Raw genomic sequence first — 17,395 nt, 5'->3', positions numbered from 1 at the left:
CCGGTTTGCATGTCCTCTTCGCCGTAGTATGTTTCCTTCTTATGAAGATTTAAGTTTGTGGTTCAACATAAGTGTATGGTTTCTTTTGATGATATCCCACTCCTGTCTATCAGCAGTTTTAGTTTAGAGGCCTAACATTCATTCCCCGTACGTAGGTTGTTGTCGGTAGGGGTGTATGTTGAAGACAGTATTAGAGCTCAGGCGGTCTTTAGAGGAGCAGCCAGTCTGCGTGTGTGCACTTGTATTGCACACACACTACTTACTGCCCCTGGGGACTGAGTATGTCTCCCTGCCCACCTTCTCGCCCTGCCTTAGTTCAACCAGCTTTGGCTTGTATAGACAAAGTCTGCAGAATTGTAATTCGAAAACATTTCTCGAAAAAAAGACTGGTCTCTACCAGTCAAACTCCCAACTTGTTCACTAGGCTAAAAGCTACATGCTTACAATGAAATATTCGGAAACGTTCTGGTTGCATCTTTCCCATCTGATTAGTGTCCCCCAAAACACTAAGGTCCAGATTATCATTTAATTGGATGCTAAGATTCTCTGGAACATAAAAGCTACGATTTGTAGTGGTCTTGCCATACCGCGGAACGTACCGCTTAGCGTATGGCTCGGTAGTACAGCAGTGCGCCAATATCAACATCATACGACATCAGTAAGATCTGCACTAATTTAGCAGGGTACCATTATTTTGATGGCAGGTTTACTTTTCTTTTATGGTTCTACCCCCTTTCTGCAGTGCTACTATTCAGGTACTTTTTCTTGTAATTGGGACCAAAACGACATCCTCAAAAAAGTATGCTGCAGTTTTAAGCATTTACTTCAAAGTAAATTTCACCATTCCATCCCAATCATACCCCAACATGTAGCCATGCAGATGTGGCACTCTGAGGAGGGTCCACACACCCTATTTATCTTTCCCTTTGTGTGGCCATTCCTGTCACCCTGCACACAATCCACTCAGGGCTGTATCACTTCTGACAGAGATAACACCAGGTTGTTCAGGCTGTGCTTTTACTGGCTATAGTAACATCTAACAGGCAAATAAGCCTCCATACTTTGAGAGTACACTGGATCGCATGTCAAGCCCAGCACACAACCACTTTCTAATTCCAGTACACCTTTAAAGAACTACAACTACCCTCACTGGTTAGTCACGTGTTCTCAGAAGCTTTATGTGTTGCCCCTTTTTTCAGATGAGTGGTATGGTTTCCTTACGGATGTAACAGGCATGCACCATCCCCTTTCTTAAATGGGCAAGTCTTTCATGTTTGTTTAACTCCCCTTACATCCTTCCTCTCCTATGATGCCCTTTGCCAGTTCTCCCCAGACTAATATCTGGGTAACCCTGGGGAGGCACAATATGCTTCCTTCTGGACAACGTTATGCGCTCTTGGACTACACGTTGAGATTGCTGGCACAGTATTACAACTGTTAATCTAATGGTACATAGCATACCTTACACAGGGGTCTGCAACCTGTGGCTCACCACATGTTTTGGACTACGACTCCCATGAACACGTAACACAGACTGTGCTGGCTGGGGCTAATTGGATTTGTAGTCCAAAACATATGCAGAGCCAAAGGCTGCACCAGTATTACAGCTGCATGTTGCTTAGTTTTCTTGGCAATATATGCCAGCATATAGAGCATACTTTAAAGTCTGGTCTCGCTCTGTGCATGGTTTTCAATGCACTACAAATCCCTTGCAAGCGTCAGTAATGTGCGTTTTACATTGTGCAATAAGAGCAGGTTATTTCTGGACTATGCTTCTAGGTCCCATAATACGCACTATTGTTGTACCTTATGCATTCCACTCGCCCATCCCGCATCAAAAAGTTAGTATCCGAAACCAATGCTATCAGCTGTCACTTTTTTGTACATAATTCACCATTTTCCAATTTTTCTGTATTGTGTAGGGCAGACCCCCAGACAACCAGACAGATAAAAAAAACAATCCTCTAAATAAAAAGCTTGGTGCACCGCTGTGCAAGGGAAACAAGGTTTATTTTGTATACAAAAAGGAAAAAGGTGACAGAAGGTGCCATAGAACCCAACTGCCACAGAACTCTTGGGTAATTCAAAGCAGACTTGGCAAACCATAGTCACATGTGATGCACACAATATGCAGTGTTTTTCCCCCCACCTTCTTTGGCTACCACCTATATACATGCTACCAGTTCCCTACAGTCCCTCGGCCGATTGGCCACATTCTAATTTACCCCTGTCCTCTACCATGCTGTTTCCTACTCAGTCACCTTTGTCACCCGCTACCCAATTGGCAGGCTTCTTAGAATGTTACCCTCACCAGGGGCCTAGTCATATGGTGTGCACCTGGTCGTTAACATGAGCTCAGTGGATACCTATGAGGTCATATTGGCCTTTTAGAATAATGGACTGCTTCTTTTGACCCCAGGCACGTGGGCGTCTCTACCTTGCCTCTGCATCGTGGGACTACATTTGTTGGCATCACCTCTTGCTCCTCGTATTACAAATCATGGGATACTTCACTCCTGGGTCCCCCTCTTATCAGCTGCCCCTCCTGGGAGCCTCTCCTGGGCCTCTCGAAGCACCACACTAATCAGCCCAATTCTGAATGATTTGGGTGTTCTGATTGTGGGCATTTGACAGTTGAAATGCAATGACCAACGTTCTGGGGGACACTGCTCTAAATCTAGGCCAGGCCTTTTGGGAGCTCAAGAACTATACCCCGGCTCTCATGAGCTCGTCCTTCAGGACAGGCACAGCTCTGCCAGTGTTCGGCCATTTACATTCCTTTCCGGTTTTGCTGGCCTAATCCATGATAAAATTATATTTTTATCTATCAGGTCTGATAGTCTCTATGTTCGGTTCCCCTACTGGGGTTTGGGATGGGAAGAAGACTCAGAACTCATTGCCAGGCTATACTGCTACTTTTGTCAGGGCCCACAACATACTTGGCCTCTCTTTTAAAAAATGGTTCTGCTTCAGTATTTCTCGCAGCTGGGACCAGAGTCTATGTCCACATATCCTTGTATATTATATTTCAACTAGTATACTTCATTGTCACTTGTGCCCTTCTTGCCCCCTTACGTGGCCCATCTAGATTTCCCTAACTGCTACAAAACACTACATTGGGTATTCCAGTTTTGCATGCCCCCACGCCTTTGTCGCGCACGTTCATTTTCTTGTGCGCCGATATATTTATTTCAGCCCAAATGTTTGGGTGGGCATGGGACCTGAACATTCATCCCAACAATTGCACCACATTTTATTTTTCTATGTTTTCATGTTGCAATTATATTTTATGCATGTTTTTCAGATTTAAGTTTAAAGGCAGCCTTCAAGCATCATTGATTGTGAAGTACACTTTGTTCAGTTCTGTTTCTTAAAGGAAACATCTTAGCAAGCATACATGGGGTCACAGCTCTGGATAAGATTTTGAGGTGGGAGTGCTACTTGTGGAAGTAAGTAGAGGGACTTTTCAGGGAAATAAATTTAATTCTAATAATTGTGTTTTCTGTCGTAACATATGGTTTCTTTGTGTCCATTAGCTGCCTCAAATGAAGAGATGTTTCTTTTTTATTATCTTATAATCCCTCTTCAGATCCCATAACACAATAATAGAACTCCTTTGTGTGTCATGCGCTCCTGGTTTCTCTGGTCTGAACACATCAACACAGCAGCAGACACCTACATATTTGTTCCATTTAATTTTTATGGAGAATTCAACTAATTTTGTGAGAGAAGCAGACCAGAATCCAGCTTTTCTGGAGGTCTGGATTGGCTCTAGATTGAGAAGCATCTTGAGAGACCCTCGGAGAAGGCTCCAGTTTCTATGGTGGATTCTGATCATCAATGTAAGGGTTCACTTTAGCTGTTGTAGCAAGGTCAATAAATGAGGTGTACATATGGTGCCTAAGGAGATTGGCAAATAATCCACGTTGGCGAAAGTACCTGCTTCAGAGTCAGTGCATCTTCCAGCAGGAAATACTTGCATCGAAGACAGTGTAATCTTCCAGCCACTGCTTTTTAACATTGTATGAAAAAAAGGGTGTAGATTATACAAAATCTCGACTGAAGATCTGGCTTTCTGTAGCAATGTTTGCAACTTCATAGTTGGTATCTCACGTTTGTACAGCAGAACAGCCTTAGTTGAAGCATAGATTACAACAATCTACTCGACGCTCTTTACCAGAACCCTTTTCTTTGTACTGTCAAACCCAAAGTACATGATCTGAAAAGAAAAGGACACCCAGAACTGAAAGTTGTGCTTGAATCCTTCTTGCGAGTTCCTGGAGAAACATGCTTTAGCTTCTTGTGTCTGGTAAGGTTCTCCAGTTCATTTAGGTATTTGCTAATGCAGGATTGGGACCTGATCCATACTGGCAATGATTTTTCTAAACTTGCTGAGGGCTCTTATAGATTATTCAATCTAGTCATCTGTGCCCTCCTTTGATTATTGCAAATTCGTCAGTACTGCACAGCCTGCACCTGCATCGTTCTTCTGTTCAAAATGTGTGGAAATACCACCAAATTGTGGACAGTACCAATAAAGTGTGCCCATGCTGCATAATGAAGGCAGATGTAGCTGAGGGGCTTCACAGCAGCAGCATAGTGCTTTTTTTGCTTTTCAGCGGTACAGGTGCAAGTTAAAGTTGGTCTGGCTCCCCCATCCCCTTCAGGGCCCTGTGGCCCAGCCACAAAGTCTCTTTAAGTTGGCAGGCTTGTTTTACCCAACACTAATAGGGAGCAGAATTCAAATTGTTCAGAAATAGTGGATCGCCATCACTTGAGTCTCATGGCTCTTGCAATAGTTACCCCTGGTTACTTCCTGCCCAGCCTGCTGAGGCCGGTGCACAACCCTAACCCCCTCACCTGCGCTCGCCTCTTTGTTGCTGATGCACCCTCCTGATACTCTGCTGTGGGAGGGAATTGCTGTTGTAGAGGGCTACAGGGATGGTGCTCATCACAAGAATGAGGAAGAGGTACACTCTGTATGTTTTGGTCCCCAAGGGGTGAGGCGGAATGGAACCAATCCTAGACTGCTGGCTGTTACATTTTTTTTTCTTCTAAAGACAAATTCAACATTGTGAACTTGGTGCAGATGTTCCAGGCCTTGGAGATACAAGACTGGTTGGTGTTCATCTATTTACCCCGGGGGCTTTCCTTATATCATTGTCCACAGGAATTTCAGCTATTATCTTGGTACGTACTCTTTAATTGACCTCCTTGCTCGTTAGTCACACTTAGGATTTGATGCTTTCGCCTCTGTGCTGTGGGTGTCCTCAAAAGGGATGGTATCAGTGGTGGCACATCTGCAAAAGGAATGCATTTGTGTTTTTCCATATTTAGACGATTACCTTCTGAATAGTTGGTTGGCGGCCCTAGTCTCAAAACATTTTGTTGGGACCTACTGCCTTGCTGACAGCCCGGCTTTCTCCTAGAATTAGAATTTTAGTGTTGCCTTCCAAGCAGCTGCAATTCACAGTAATGGTCCTGGACATGCATGTGGACGTGGCTTTTTCAGCTTTCAGAGAGGGCGTGATTAATTTACCAAGTAATTTCCCAGTTTACAGCTCAAGCCTTGATCCTGATGGCAGCTTCCTAAGACTGTTGGGTTTGATGACCCCTGCATCCTTCTGGTCCTATAAGCATATCTCAGAATGAGATCCTCAATGACTGCTGCAGGATCAGTGCACCCAGTTTTGGCCAGTATGCATGACCGGCAAAAAGTTTCATTCCGTAGGGCAGTGGATGTTGGAGGTGGCTTGTGTTAACGCACCTTTTATACTGAGAGCTGTTCCAAAAGCTCTGGTCCCAAGTCACCCTTGTGATGATGCCTCTCTAAAGGGCTCTTGCAATCAACTGAGAGATCATTTGTTGATTGTGAGCAGTAAAATGGGTCTGCTCACATCAGCATCTTTGGACTGCAAGCCAACGCTCTTGCCCTGGTCACCTTTCTGCATTATGGTAAGCTAACGAAGATCTTCAAGTGCAGAAATTCAAAAGGACAAGTTGAGTGGTTTTACTCCCAACCCCGCCCCTTTGCAGAGAAGCCATTTTGCTGTGGTTCTAGGCTCTGCAGAATGTCCTTTTTAGTCACTCACGTGAATGGCAAGGAGATTGTGCGCGTGGATTTCCTCAGCCGCGCTGTGGCTGTCTGATGAGTGGGAACTGTGTCAAGGCATGTTGAAGGAGAGCTTCTCCTAGTTATAGATTACACAAGTTAATCTTTTTGCCTCCGGCCTGAGCCAGCAGTGAAACCTCTTCTGTGCTAAGGGCATTACTTTTCAGAGTGCGCTGGCTGATGCTCAGAAAATGGACTAAACTTTGACCATCATTTGCACATTTCTCCTGATTCCACTAATTCACAGTGATTGTGTTCGTCTTGGACTGGGCACAGAGGACATGGTACCCGGACCCTGCCGGAATATCGATCTGCCTTACTTGGAAGTTGACTCTAAGCTAGGGTCTGTTTTTTCAGGCCTGCAACCAGATGAATCACCTGAACGTTCAGACTCCGAGCCTTAATGGCTGGCTATTTAGCTGCTGTGATACGAGGACTTGAGACTCTCACAGGACGTTAGGGAAGTCATGATGTCTACAAAGAGACAATCTAGAAAATGTATCTGTGTATGCAGGTGAAATACGTTTTCCTGTTGGTGCCTTGACAAAGGTATGTGCCTATTGGCTTGACCTACGGTTTCTGTTTTTAAGTTTCTGTTGTCCATGGCTAAGGGGTGTCCTAATGTTGGCATAATAAATGATTGCCTAGCTCAAATCTCTTTGTTTAAGATGGCGCGTGAGCATTCCTTCTTTTTCATTCAACTTGTGATGTAGTTTTTGAAGGGTTTTAGACATTCCTCTCTCTCTCAACACTTTTTTGTCCCATTTTGGGATTTTAATTTGAGCTTCCTGGTGGCCAACTTCAATGCTTTACACTTGTAAATGTTGCATGTGATGTGTACAGCCCGCAGAGTAATTCTAATGTTTATTTTCTTTAAATTATTTTATTATTTTGATGTCTCTTTTTTGTGCCCTCTCAGTTTGTTTGAAGTTATACGTTCACAGCACAAACCTACTTGTGTTTATCGCTGACACTGACTCCTACTCAGGACTCTTTAACTTTAATATGACTAAAGTAGAAAATGAAAAGGATTATGTGTGTGTGTTTGTGAACACTTGATTTGGCTGTGTGTGCGCGTGTGTATGTATCTCTCTGCGATTTGGTTCAGTTTTCAGGATGCTGCCAAGTTGAAACGGTTCACCTAAAACATTTGACCGATATTATACATCGTTAACTAGAATGATGCATTTTTGGGACAACATTGTGAAAGGCTCCTTAGATAACAAAGAAACCACACATCTGATTAGGCCACCTTGATAATGTGCAGAGCGGAGAGATCGTTTGTGCTGTGCGAATCTCATGGCATTCTCACTTATAATTCCCTTGTATTCTCTACCGAGTTGGCCAGGGAAGAGCCATTGCTTTTGAATCCCGACCCTGGGGGTAGAGAAGTGAAGGAGGATCACCTGGGTGAAGGGTCCCTGGAGATTATGGATGAAATATTCTCAGTTGAGATATGGTACTCCACATTTCCCTTTCAGGGTGATCACTATATCCCAGAAGTAATTATGGGATGTTATCCCTGTCCCAGTGACATGGGACATGCCCAGGGATAATATACTTCTACAAATATCAGGAACAGGAGGAAGAGAAATAGGGTTCACACAGGCGAGACATGGTATCCCCCTTATCTGTTTGAGAATCAACCAAACCCTTCACCGACATGTATGGGTTATTGTAAAGCTGTCCCTCCTCATTTCCCCACATATAACACTTGACAATACTAGGACGAAGAAGAGACAAATAAGAGTAATGAACACTACACCCTTTCACCACGTTATTACTGTGACGAGAAAGACGCCTACAAGGCATGTCTCTTTAATTATGGTCAGGCAAGTCTCATTACAGATTCACACCTGCAGCCTGTGAAGGGGCTGCAGGTGTATAAAGAGAAACTAGTGGAGCAGAACAGGGAGTGCCTTGGAGGCCTGTGTGGCTGGGACGAGCAAGAGACCTTGCCTCAAAGGAGGCAGCCGTGGTGGGACAGGACGAGGAGCCTGGATGCCGGCAAATTTCCCAGAAGACTTGCACTGCCCTTAGCCAGTGGGCTGTGTAACTATTGCAAGTCTGGGAGTGTCCGTGAAAGAGAATCAGCAGCAGGAGCTGCAAGAGAGCACCACGAAGAAAGGACGCTGCCCGCGTCAGGAAAGGAGCAATTCTGGTTGCTGGCATGCAGTGAGGGACACACTGCGGTCGAGCAGAGCTCGAGAGCGGGAGTTTCCCGGCTTCAGCAGTGAAGAAGCAGCAGAGGGGACCACCAAAAGGTGACACCACAAGCCGGTGAGTGTCTGGAATAACGCACAACCACTGGGGCGTTTCTACAAATACATAGGGAATACCGAATTGAATGGAACTTTAAAATTTAGTGAAACAAATGCATATTGAATACCGAACTAAATGTAACTTTACAATTAAGCGGCATGAATGCTTATCGAATACTGAATTGAATGAAACACCGTAATTAAGCAATATAATTGTTGAATGGAAGAAAAACCTTCATTGGACACTGAAAAGGGCAAAAGTGTGACAAAGAATCACAGTAATGTGGGTGTGAGCAAAAAACCCTTAACTGAACTTTTATGAATGAATGCAGTGTGAAAAGGCCAAAGTCTGAAAAGGATATGTGATAAGCATTGGCAAAGCCAAGAGGCTAACAAGGAAAAGCCAGAATATTGTAAATCTACACATTAAAGCCAAGAGTCTGGGATCCTCGTTGCGCGACCTGTGATGGGTGGACAGTTTGGTTTGACAACTATGCCTATACCAGTGAGCCCTACATTTTGAAAACCCAAAGATATTGTGGTGATGAAGTTAAAGTCTCGGGGAAGTCTAAAAGAGCCTGTTTCGATTGAAAATAAGTTACCAGGAGCTACTTATGGGTCCCCAGGCCAAACATGCATATATGACATTAACCTTGAGTATTTGAGAATGCTAATATAGAAGAATTGGGACACATCTAGTACAAATGTAAACATAATGAATCATACATAATGGATACAAATGTTCAAGTAAAATTTGCGGTGCACTGGGTACTCGCTCCTGGTTACTCAGCATGTAGATCCCGGATGCTCAGGAGCTGAATTGAGCTCTTGCTTATCGAATCTTAATTTCAAACCCTCTATCCAAATATCTTAAGGTATTCAATAAAATAAACTTCATGAAACCAAGTTTTTGAAACTTTTTCAATGTTTACAGTTTGTTGCAACTGGATGTGATGTAGTGTTGTAGTGTTTTATAACTCCCTTAGGTGTTCATTGCTTTGTTCTTTCAAAGGACATTGTGTAATACTAATTTAAATTCTTGTGTGAAAACATTTAGTCCTATAAGCCTGACTGACTGTTTAGTCTTATAAGCAACATGGATGGCGTAAAGGTGTAGGAGGAGGAGACTGACACACAGGTGGCTGGGAGTTCGTATAAACTTTTATTGTTAAGAAAATAGAGGAAACCTATCCCTCTATGACTATAAGAGGGGTTTCTCTGCCTCTACTAAGGAACCTGTCAGAATGTCCAAGTCATTCAAAAGATTCCACTGTTGTGTGTCAAAATGCCTACCTCTATCCCTTACAATAGTAACTAAACTAAAGAGATACTGGGTCTTCTTGGTCCAGAAGAATGTCTCCCTTCTTCTGGACACTGGATTAAAGTTCCTGTTGGCACTTGGGAACTGTGCCTGAGAGAATGGCTGCCTTCTCCAGATATCAGTTCCTTTTTCCGGAGACAAAACGCAGTTCCAGCTTGAAGTGTCAAATAAGTAGCAAAGTTCTTATTTCAACTCGAAAGTTCCAACTTAAACATAATTCCGTATTGACCATAGCTTCCTCACTATTGGGTTCCTGGAAAATGTCTCCCTTCTCCGGGTATTTTGTACTTAACACTTCCACAGTGCCATGGGAATGGCTCCCCTCCCCTGGTCTTTCCTCATGATTCTCACAAATCCAGAGGGAAGGACTTCCCTTCCCCTGTTCAATCTTCTAACTTGATCTCAAAATTCCCACTGCCAGGAGGATGACTCCCTTCCCCTGAGCTTCTTTAGGTTTGTTTTTGGTGATGCACAGTACCAGGGGAAATGACTCCCTTCCCCTGCCAATTCGCCAAGGTTTACACAGTCCTGTGGGTGTGGGTTCCAGACCCGGATGTTTCTATTCTGCTGCTCAGGCAGACCTGGTTCACTATCCTGCCAGGTACTGCAACAAAGAAGCTGGCTTGATAAATGACGCTACTGTGTGTGTGGGTCCCAGGCCAGGGCTTTGTTTGCTTTTCAGAGTTTTGGCAGACTTTGTTCAATACCTTGCCAGGTACCGCCACAAAGAAGATGGCTTAGGAGGCTACTTGTTATGGGTTGCGTGTCCCAGACCCATCTTTATTTAATGATCTGCCCTTCGGGGGCCCCACCAACCATCCTGGCCACCCAGAGCTCTCTAGGGTGCTTACCAGCGTCCTCCGATCGTTTGTGGGCTGACTGCTCATACCAGCTTCCTCGATTGGTTGACATCCTGCTGTTTCTCCAGTTTCTGTCGGTCTGCCCAAGGTGGATCGGCCTGCCGACACAGGGCCAAACTCAGCCTTTCATCCTTCCGAGGTCGATAAATTAGCACCACAACTGTGGGTATTAATAAGCAGTGCTCAGATGCCTGAGGGTTTGTAGCGCTAAATAAAGGCAAATGATTATTATTATCTATAAACATATAGGAACATTAGGAATAGTGTTGGTGTGTCAGGGTAAGGTGGGTTATGGGGATATTATGTTCTCCCCAGGTCACCTGTTGTCCCATAGGGGATTTCCCTCCCCATAACATCCACCCGCTGAGTACCACCCCCAGGGGGATTATTGGGTAGCAGCCGCACCTCCTTTGCTTTATGGGTAGGGAAGATGTGACGACATCTATGGATACTTCATAGTGGGTATTTAAGACAGTTGTGCATGGAAACGTTATGATAGGCAACAAGTGATTTAATAGGTCATAAGACTAAAGTCTTGCAAATTTTGAAAACAATCAGGGCTAAGGTAGCCTGCATACATAAATTGGCACATTAAAAAAAAGGAACAAATGAAATCTTTCTGAAAGGACAACCAACAAGTGTTTCGAACAAAAAAGAGGTCTTCTTCAAGCCTGTAGGGTCATGATATGGACTTTAGGGGTAAATTCTGTAGGAGACTGGGTTGGGTCAGGTCAGATAGCCTAGGGCCGTGCAAGGCCATTGGATATCGGCTTAAAAACCTTGTGTTTTCTTTGGAGACAATGTGTGTTCACTGTATAAGTCCAGATGTGAAAATAGTATTGAAGAGAACATATTGTAAATCGACCTTTCGGTTTCTGTGGGAAATTCAGCACCCAAGTATGGCTGTGATAGGCGCATGCAAAGCAAGCCAGCCAGCACAGAGGATGTGTTGAAAAGTGAGAGCAGTGTGGGGAAGATTTTAGAGGGTATGGGTGTCGAAGGGGATTATTTTGTCATGTAGGAAGAATATAAGGTGGAGGGTAGAGATGAAACTGACACAGTAGTCAAGGTGATTGAGTACCAGAGTTAGTATAGGGGTTTGGGGTGTGTGTAGTGGAGAGATGTTCCTGATGATATGCAGGTTAAATCCTTGTCATAGAAGGGGTAGTTGTAGTAATAAGGTGGTGTTTGTTGATATTGCTTTCAAAAAGGACCATAAGAATGTGGACTTAGGGCAGTTGGGAAGCATGACAGGAAGGAACGAGATAGGTGACGGAGGATGAATGTGTTGGAGCCACAAGTGTAGATTTCGGTCTAGGAGTAGTTTTGTATTAGTCAACAAAGTGCCAATCAGTAGCGGATTGCAGAGAGGCAAGCAGCAATGCATTCAGAAAAATCAGTAGTGAGAGATGTCAGAGTTTCAAGAGATGGAAAAGAAGCGATGAAAGAGGTAGGAGGCAACCTGGTCACTAGCAGTGTCCTGTATTCCAAGCTTGACAACATTTTGAAGGAAAAGAAGATGGCCTACTCTATCAAAGACAGCCGAGATCGCACAGGATTGGAATAGAGGAAACTTCAGTGTTGAGCAGAAGTCCCAAAGTTGGTGACTTGAGTGAGGGCTGTTTAGTACAGTTACAGACTAGAGATGGTCTTTGGTGTTTAGAGAGGTAGTGGTCATTTTAAAAATGAGAGTCGGCCATGGATTTTAAAATAGTGGCAAGGACAGCAAAATGCCAATAGTTTGCATGGATCTTGTGCTCAGGTGAGGACTTCATTATGATTGAAATTAGTGTAATTACCTTGGAGCATGCTCTAAAGAACCCTAACTAAAGAGAGAAGGCTGTGATGGAGGGATAGATAGAGATAGGAGCAGGTAAGAGGTGAGGAGTATTTGATGGTCTGCAGAGCAAATGAGTGAATGGAAGGTCACTGGATGGGTGTGGGAAAGGTGCAAATATAACGGGAGACGTGAAGGAGTGTAGGTGGGAATAGTGGGATTGGCGGGTGAAGGAGATAGGGAAGCCAAAGGATGGTGGTGCGGTGTCTCTGATTTTAGCAAACCTGGATGAGAGGTAGTGGACAGGTTATTAGCGGATGGTGAAGAGGTAGCACAGTGGTGTGGGGGGGTTTGTCAGCATTGCTTGTAGTGTGGATTAGGCTTTGTGGAGTTGAAGTAAAGAGTAGTATTGAGATTAGTAAAGTAGGAACAGTAGGCATCTAAGGCACGAGTGAAAGAGGATGGCATTCTTTTAGGCAAGGATAGGAGCGAGGTGTAATCCTTGTGCCATAGGCAGAGGTGGTGCCCCACGTCCACCTTAAAGCAGATTTGAGGGGTGATTCAATGTTGAGCTAAATGTTAGAGCCTGTGAAGAAGAGAGGTATAGTGGTGTCTCAAAGGGAAACAGAGTTTCAGGCTGAAATCCGAGAAGGCTTGTTAAATAGGGGATCCCAAGTGTTGCGAGAGAGAAGAGAGGATCATATTTTGGCTAGGTAGGCACGCAGGCAGTCTGATTACCTTTAGAAATGGAGATTGGAGAGGGAGTCAGTGGAAGAGGACCAGCAATGCTGAAGCGGAGGAAATAGTGTCCTGGGGGTAATTGTGAGATTAAATGTGGAGAGTGAGGAGGAGAGGAAGACATGGTTGAGATCATTCCTCTGGGAGTTATTAGGTAATGTGTGAAGTGAGTTTAGGGAGTGGTCAGAGAAAAGGGAGTCAATTTCGATCAAGAGGGTGAAGGCAATTTTGGGAAAACCTAAGTCATCCATCAGCAATAATAGGCCTTCAGTGCGAATGGAGTCAAGGAGAAGGTCAAGATCAGAGAAAGAGAAGCTGAGGAGGATATTGTGATGGCTGTGGGTTGAACAAGATGGGTAGTGGTGAATTTAAACACAACTGTAGTAAAGTCAGAAGTGGGACAGAGGGATTGATCAGTAGGTCAACCCCCCACTCCCTCTTTTGGGAGTGAGAGAGCCATGTGAATAGGTTTTTTCAGTATGCAAGGCAGCAGGGGTGGAATAGTTGTGTGTGGTCGGGTGATCATGTCTCTGTAATGCCCAAGATAGATGGAGTATCTTCTAACATAAACAAGCCAGAGTCAGCGGTTCTGTTAGTTCAAGAGCTTGCATAATTAATCTTCAAGCATGCAACCTCAAAGGTCAAAGGGATTTAAAAAATCTCGGTGCACTAATACATCCACTCTGGATATCTCCATGTAATCTGAAATTCCTAGGTTCAAATTCTGGAGGACAGTCAGCTTTTGAACCTCCGAAATTGATATAATAGAAACCGTTCATTTGGTTAATAAAATTATGGATGACTCAAATTGTGAAGTAATCTATGTATGCATATTCATTATCTTTATTCTTCCAACGACATACAAATAAAAATAGACAATTACGCTGTCAAAAATGTCAGATGAATAATTATTCTGTACCCTTGACTTTTGTAGTTGCCCGTATGCAGTGGTTGAATGGAAAAAATGTAAAGGGTGTTCCCACAAGGGTCAGGGATGGGGGCAGAGTTTGGAGTATGGGGCGGTGTTCTGTGGAGGTGGACTTTAGAGGGGGTAGAGCTGACAGTTGATCTCTGCTCAAAGGAAATGTTCAAAATAATAGCTTAAAAATGTTGCAATTTATTTCATGCTGCTTATTGCCAATAACTATGCTGGCAAAATATAAAAGGTGCCCCCTTCAAATGGATTGTGTCCTCCCACGTATTCCTCATCTTAGATATATCCTTACCTTCAGCTTTGCTGCTTCGGAAATTTTTTCTCTCTCCACCAGAGGGCGCTCCACTCGAGGCGTCGATGTCCCTCGGCGGCATCCGTCGAGTGTCGACGTCATCCGTAGTATAAATGCCTCGAGCGCATCCGTTGGCCTCAGTTCCGTTTTTCCGTTAGCTTCGCTTCGGATCGAAATAAAACGGCGCTTCAGTCATAAGCGATTATGTCGTCTTCCTCGAACCCATCTACTCCGAAAACGGGGATTTATGAAGTGTCTAAGGTGCGGCAGAAAAATGTCGCTGACCGTCGCACACCGTAACTGCGTCTGGTGTCTCGGGTCTGAACATCGGATCGATGACTGCGGTTCGTGCAAATCCATGTCCCACAAGGCCTTAAAAGAAAGACGAGGTAAACTGGCAGTGGGGGAGGAATCCTCGAAGTTTTCTTTGAGAGGGAACAAAGACTCGGCTGAGTCTTCGGCAAAACACCATAAAAAATCAAGATCGAGGAGTAGATCAAGGAAGTCCTCTTCTTCTTCGTCCAAAAAGGCGAAAAAGAGACAACACCGATCTCCCTCTTCTTCTTCTTCCTCGACTTCGGAGGAAGTTATTACTTGTCCAACAAAACACGACTCCCCTAAAAAGTGGGAAGCATTTAGAGAGTCCATGATGAAAATTTTTGAGAACGCGGCCCAGACCCCCTCAAAAATGTCTGTTGAAGGTCATGCCTCTAGTCACAAAAGTGACAGAGAAAGGTCTAAAACTAAGAAGTCCAACAAGAAATTGTCGAGGGTGTCTTCTAGGGACTCTTCCCAGACACCTAAAAAGACAGACTCTACGAAAAAGACTTTAGACGTCGATAAGTCATTAAAGACTTCGACGAAAACATCTTCGAAGCCTCTGTCAAAGGCTGTCGAGTATAAAGGGTCGACGACCCAACAGAAAAAAGTCACGTAGAATATTTTATCGACGACCTTGAAGATTTATTCGACGGCGTCGAGTGTTTCAAAGACTACTTCGACAACATCGACTGCCTCGAAGATTCCTTCGACGCCATTTGTAGTGCCTTCGAAAACATGGAAGAATACCTCGACAACATCGAAGGTAACGGCCACGACTTTGACGCCATCGACGCTTCTGTCGACGTCGACGCCAGGGTTGAAACATATTCCTGAAAAAATATTTCTCCCTGAAAACAGACATGATTTTTTCCATACTATGTCATCTGTATATGGAGAAATATCATCAGAAAATGAAGAATATGAAGAACAAGATGAACCTGAGGTTACATCAGCAGGGGTAAAATATGGGACAAGAGATGTTCCAAAGGAATTAATAAATTCTCAATCAAAATTGCAAGATTTGGATGAATGTTTACAGTCTGCACGTGGAATAGACACATCTCCTGAATATGAATTTGAGAGACCAGATCCAGCAGAACATGCTGGGTTAGAGAAAACTCATGAATAGAGTAACAGAGTTTATGGGGTGGGGTAATAATGCACCTGTATACCAGGATGATGACATGACAGATATTTTGTCAGGAGGTCCTCAACCAGACCCCATACTTCCTTTTCATATTGCCCTGCAAAGGAGAGTAAATGCTGCTTAGGAAAGACCAGAATCTAGTCCAGCAGTAAATAAAAAATATGTGGCAAAATACAGACCTTGTAACTCTGACCCAGAGTATTTGAGTAAACATCCTTCTCCTGAGAGTCTGGTAGTTCAGGCAGCCACATCAACAAAAAATGCTGCATACCCCATTATACCCCCTGATAGGGATGACAAGAAAATAGATACTTGGTCGAAAAAGATCTTTACTTCAGGGAGCATGGCTCTGAAGTCTACCAATGTATCTTGTACATTGTCTAGATTTAATTATACTCTGTGGGACTGCATGTCAGCGGCAGCTCAACACATCCTGGAAGGAGAGGAACGTGATGGTTTCCTATCCATAATTAAGGATGGTAAGGAGGCTTCGGGAGAATGCCTTCAAGCAGGTTTGGACACTGCTGACAGTATCAGCAGGTCCATGGCGTCTAGCGCAGTGCTATGCAGATTTGCGTGGTTAAGGAAGTCAGGTTTTGCACCAGATGTTCAATCTAGACTCCTTAACATGCCATTTGATGGCTCGAGTTTGTTTGGCAGCAGGCGGATGAAAGTTTGGAGAAGCTGCAGACCTCCAAGGCAGCGGCAAAGTCACTTAGTGCCGCTATACAACAACCTCAGCAACGCCCCTACACAGGCTCATCTTCCTGGAGGGGGTCGTCCTTTTTCGTTTTTACTCCTCATTTGGGAAAGGAAGGGGGCAAAGAAAATGTCCTTGGGGTGAGGAAGAGGCACTAGATCTGCCCCAGCAGCAGCATCTGTCCCTTCAGCCGCTGCTGGAGCTACCGCAAAACCACTCTGAGGTTTTGACTCACAAGACCCCAGTGGGAGGCAGGATCTCACAGCATCTGAAAGAATGGCGTGGCATTACTTCAGATGTTTGGACACTGGAAACAGTATCCCAAGGTTACTGCCTTCCTTTTCTAAAGAAACCTCAGAATCACCCACCGGAATACAACTCTACCAAAAATCCAGACCCGCTCCTGTTGCAGGAAGTTCTAACCCTGCTACAGAAAGGTGCAATAGAACATGTACCTGTAGCGGAGAGGAACAAGGGTTGGTATTCCCCATATTTCCTCATTCCAAAGAAGGACGGAGGGCTGAGACCCATCTTGGACTTGAGAAACTTGAACAAGTTCCTCAGGAAGGACAAGTTCAAGATGGTCACTCTTTCTCAGATCCTTCAGGCTCTCCAACTTCAAGACTGGTTGGTATCATTGGACCTTCAGGATGCTTACTTTCATGTGCCAATCCATCTCAAGCACAGAAAGTACCTGAGGTTCGCGATTGGCAACTCTAACTATCAGTTTCGAGTTCTGCTTTTCGGGTTGACCTCCGCCCCAAGAGTTTTCACCAAGTTAATGGCGGTAGTGGCAGCGAGTCTCCGAAGAGGGGGGATTCATGTCTATCCCTATTTGGACGATTGGATTATCAGGGCACGTTCTCCAGAACAAGTCCAGGATCATCTATCCAAGACTTGCCACTTCCTTCACAAACTAGGGTTTTCTCTGA

General features: G+C 44.3%; 1 protein-coding gene across 4 annotated transcripts in view; it reads left to right on the top strand.

The window, feature by feature from the left end:
- Positions 1–17,395, top strand: part of TSNARE1 (t-SNARE domain containing 1) — a 1,594,453-nt gene that overhangs the window by 1,507,526 nt on the left and 69,532 nt on the right. The gene's annotated exons all lie outside the window — the stretch shown is intronic.

The sequence above is a fragment of the Ambystoma mexicanum genome, chromosome 5q, assembly GCF_040938575.1.
Source record: "Ambystoma mexicanum isolate Mex_15411 chromosome 5q, UKY_AmexF1_1, whole genome shotgun sequence".
In the NCBI taxonomy this organism is placed as follows: domain Eukaryota; kingdom Metazoa; phylum Chordata; class Amphibia; order Caudata; family Ambystomatidae; genus Ambystoma; species Ambystoma mexicanum.
This window is presented reverse-complemented; position numbering and strand designations above follow the sequence as displayed.